This window comes from Lissotriton helveticus, chromosome 12, assembly GCF_964261635.1.
Source record: "Lissotriton helveticus chromosome 12, aLisHel1.1, whole genome shotgun sequence".
Classification (NCBI taxonomy): domain Eukaryota; kingdom Metazoa; phylum Chordata; class Amphibia; order Caudata; family Salamandridae; genus Lissotriton; species Lissotriton helveticus.
Window position 1 is genome coordinate 733,673,076 of NC_136073.1, and position 4,866 is coordinate 733,677,941.

Genomic DNA, 4,866 nt, shown 5'->3' on the forward strand with positions numbered 1-4,866 from the left:
CAACAAGTTGTTAATATAAGTAGTATGGTTTGATCACTACTGCCATGCATTGGTTCTCACGCTTTGACCTGAGGTCTGGTGACAGAAGTACCAGAGACAGTTTTTGTGTTTTAGAGTCAAACATTGCATTACAACCCTATGGTTTAGCCACTTGAGGAGGACTTTCTGGATTTTCCTGGTCACTATGTTTAGTCAACTGAGTGCCCTATCCTAACCCTACAATTTGAAAATTGGATCAACGAACGTTGCATACACCATTGCTAACCTAGGGAAAGGTTGTCAGAAATGCAAATGCAGATTCTGATTTGCTCTCCATAAACTGTTAGGTATTTTCTATTTGTTTTATTTTTCTATTTTCTGGTACTAATGCAGATCAAACATTCACTAGAGTTGCCTTTCATCAAGTACAATCCAGGTAGGTGTTATGTAAAGAATTTTTGTGAGAACCCCAATTGTTTTTGGTCATGTCATATCCAATGGTTTCCCGAGCCCACAAAAGAAACAGTGTCCTTTGCAAATAAAAATAGAGCTCCATCACCGAGTTATGTTCTTGCAGAATCGAGTGTTCAGAGTCAAACTAACTAGACAGAGAATCTGTGGACCTACAGTATCACTGTACACGCAAAAGCGGACATCTTAGTGATTTCTAATATGTTAGGGAATATTCTTCTACAAATCGCTTGAATGCCTTTTCATAATAATGAATAACACAGAAAACTACATATACCGCTAACATTGTACATCACACATCCCTAAGAAAATTAGTTACCTACCTGTAACTGTAGTTCTCTAGTATTGGTATCTTTCATAGATCTCACATGCTTGAATCATTCCCCGTTGTCTAAGTGGGGGTCCCACAGTACTATAATAAAATAATGTGTATTGCTATCACAGACAGAATGGCAATAAACCAAATGTTTTATAGCCAATTTATGTCCTTTTAACAAAAAGGAACAAACTACAAACTTTAGCCAAACTGGCGATAGCACCCCCTCGAACACTCCCAGGAGAGGCTGAATTCCTCAGATTTTCAAGCACTAGTGTAATAAATATAAGTACAGAGGGGAGCCTTTCAGGGGAGGAGGGCGGGTTGCATGTGAATCTATGAAAAATACCTATACTGGAGAACTATAGTTACAGGTAAGTAACTAATTATATTTTCCCGCATTGGATCTTTCATAGATTCACATGCTTGAATCAGAATAGTAACCAATACACTAAGTGAAGAGCCAATATAGTATATAAACATAGATTTAGAGGACAGTGAGAAAAAAGAAAGGGAAACGAGGCTCACCTCATTTGAACAGATGTCTTAACACTGCTTGTCCCAGAGCCACATTCATGTTATGAATCTCATCCGGGCAATAATGTTTTGTAAATGTGTGCCATGGTGCGTCACGTTGCTGCTTGGCAGATATGCTGGATCGGTACCACCCAAAAAAGGGCTATAGATGTGGAAACAGCTCTGGTGGAATGGGCCTTGACTTTGTCCTGCAATGGCTTTTCTGCTTGCGGGTGACAAAAATCTATGGTAGATGCAATCCATCTGGCGATTGTCTGGTTAGATACTGGAAGACCTTTTCTGATACACCCATAAGCCAGAAACAATTAGTCCACTCTGTGGATCTGATGGGTCCTGTGTAAGTAGAATTTTAGTGAAAGTGGCCAAATCCCGTGAGGCGACTTGGACTCACACAGGCACAGCGTGAGGGATTAATACTTACAATATTGCAATAGTACTCAATTTCAATGTAACTGTGAACCATACACAATTTTTCAATACACATCACATTATTTTTAATCACTGTTGTTCAATACATTTTCTCAAGTGTGAAAAGGGACTTGATGTTGCAAAATGCATAATGATCAATGCTAAAGATGCAATAATCAACCACAACAAACATTACATATAAATTGATCATTAAAATGAAAAAATACAATAACAAAAGTAAATGGAACCCGCCCAATGCATTTCGGGACTCCCGTCCCTTCGTCAGGGGCCACAATCTGAAAAAATCATATGAAAAAACTTTAATCAATAACCTATATTAAATCTGCACAGTTGAAACAATTATCAATAGTTCCAATACTCAATAACTTAATGTCACGCAACCAATGTTTCAGAGCGAAGGGTTACGCCCATGGGACCCTGTCTAATTAGCATGAAATCGACAATATCCTATGTTGTCTGCTATTCGACTGTTAAATTACAAATCTCCAATTTACCAGTGGATACTACATCCACCCAAGAATTTAATAAATACTAACAATAAAGTACCTTAGTGACGTACTGCCTTCTCAAAAAACGTATTCGAGCCACCTCAATTCTGTAAAAGCAACAACAGTACACCTCTGTTCCATGATTAGCTTCTCTCACACTCACCCAAACATACAAGTTGCTGGTTGCCTACCTCAATAGTGTGAATGAACACCCTCTAGAAGGATAAAAGTGTTTCTTTTGTCTGGATGACCTTGACTGGCTCCAATTGTAGTAAATCTCAGTCGAAAGATCGTATATACTTGCATGTACCACAACCTATTTTTCCCTTACCTCAAGAAACGGTCTCAATTCACTTCAATAATAAGGTCATTGTTCTCCTTGTTTCGTGCGTATCAATGTCTACCACTGTTAAACCAAGGTTCCCTGCAAGTAATAATCCACGATCAGTGAAGCTAGGTTTGTGCTGTTTCTCAAAAGAAAAGTCGCATATACCTGCATTTACCACAATCAGTTGCCCTTACCTCAAGGAACGGTCTCAATACACCTCGTGGATAAGATCACTATTCCCCTTGTTTCATACAATATCAATGTCTGCCACTGTTAAACCATGGTTTCCTGCAAGTAATACACCCACGGTCAATAAAGCTATCTTTCAGTTTATAAATCTCTTTAAAGCTGCTTACACTTTTCTATCCCCTCTTACCGTGGCGTAATATGTTCCCGGTGCTCAACACCACTGGTCGCCGAAAAACGCCGAACAGTTTCGCCGTGGGTTAAAAGCTAATAACATGAAAGTAGGACTAAGCTAGTACGTGGCTCCCCATTCCGCCATCTTGGAAAGGTATTATTTTAACGTAAACACACAAAACTACCAATTTTTGATGATACCCTCTATTAAATGATATCACTAATGTGTGGTATACTCAAGCACTATGTGATCTAATGACCCGCCGCAACAAACTGTAAAACTACACTTGTTTTTATAAAACGCTCGAAACGTAGAAATGATCCAAATGACCATCTAATGCCAAAGAAATTACTGCTCTTCTGTTAATAGTGTTCGCTAGAGATCTAGTGAAAAAATCTAATTTCTGGCGCCTCAATATTAACTAGTACTGCTTTCTCACAGTGTGTTCCATGAGCGCGCTCCCCGCTCCGTTGCATTCATCACGCTAATATACGTCATTGGTATTACCATGGCAACAGCTTCAACTCACCCTTTTCCTTTAATAAACTGTGCAAAGAACAAACATTTACTGCTCAACTGCTTATATGCACGAGTATATAGGATGCTGTAATTTCAAGTGTGTTGTGAATGAGTTTGTCCCGAAAACTTTATTATGAATGTGAACTGGAACTAATGGTGTTTTATCGCTGATGTTGTCAAGAAAACTTTATTGTAATTGTGAGCTTAAAAACTGGTACTGCTCTATAAGAAACATGCCATATCTAATTTATCATTGAGACCATTTGGCATAAGTGTATCAAGTCTCTTCATCCAAAAAATCTCTCTTTGCAGTAATCTTTTTACGTTATTCGTGCCTTTTTGTAATTTTATCTGTTCTATTATTTGAAATTGTAATTGCGCAATCGAGTGCTTTGCTTCTCCCTAGTGTACTGCCAAACTTGAACTACTATTTTTATTCCTGATTCTGCTTTTGTGCTCAGATAATCTGGTTTTCATCTTCCTGTCAGTCTTTCCGACGTAAAGTAAACCACACGGACATTTTATGGAGTACACTATGTGTGCTAAATTACAATCAAAAGCTTGTTTTATCTGAATTTTCTTTCCTTCCCTTGGATGTGAAATGGTATCTCCTTTTATCACATTGTTGCAATGTATACAGTTGCCACATTGCGTTGTCCCAGGTTTCAATGCTACTACATTTGTCTTTTGCATAGATAGATGTTCTTTTAAAATCCTTCCTCTAGTGTATGCAAACATTGGTTTAGCTGAAAATAAACCATTGAATTCTGGTTCTTCCTGTAATAATTCCCATCGGTTGATGATAATCTTTTTGATTTCTCTAGAAATCGTGGAAAATGTTGACACAAATACAATTTTGTTACTGGTAACTGGTGATCGTTTCTGCAGAAGATCGCTTCTCTTCTTTTGTGTAGCACGATTCATATGCTGGATTAACAGATTCTCTGGATATCCTCTTGCTAAGTAGTTACTTTTTTGTAGTTCCATATTTGCCGCCCTTATTATTGGGTCTGATGTAATACGGTGTATTCTTAGAAATTGTGAGTATGGCAAATTTTCAATTAACGATGGAGGATGAAAACTTCCAAATTCGAGTGCGTTGTTTTTGTCTGTTTCCTTTCTATAAATCTTTGTGGATAGATAAGCCCCCTCAACCTCTATCCATGTGTCAAGGAAAACTATGCCACTTTCCTTAATGATACTCGTGAATTGAATGCGTTCATCAATTGAATTGAGACGATCAATATTTTGATTTAATGTTTCTTCACTGTCCTCCCAAATCAAAAAGATATCGTCTATAAACCGTTTAAGAAACACTAAACCTTTTTGCCAGTCCGCGTTTTTGAGAATGTGTTCATCTTCGAATTTCGCCATAAACGTGTTGGCGTAGACAGGTGCCCCTGGAAACCCCATCGATGTTCCATTTAATTGCATGAAG

At 38.0% G+C, this 4,866-nt stretch overlaps 1 long non-coding RNA gene across 1 annotated transcript; it reads right to left on the reverse strand.

The window, feature by feature from the left end:
* Window positions 1–1,812: 1,812 nt before the first annotated feature.
* On the reverse strand, window positions 1,813–2,979 carry LOC144798876 (uncharacterized). The gene is made up of 4 exons (XR_013603687.1): window positions 2,925–2,979; window positions 2,743–2,836; window positions 2,552–2,644; window positions 1,813–2,007 (listed from the first exon to the last, which is right to left on the reverse strand). It is a non-coding gene; the product is annotated as an uncharacterized LOC144798876 (long non-coding RNA).
* Window positions 2,980–4,866: the final 1,887 nt, after the last annotated feature.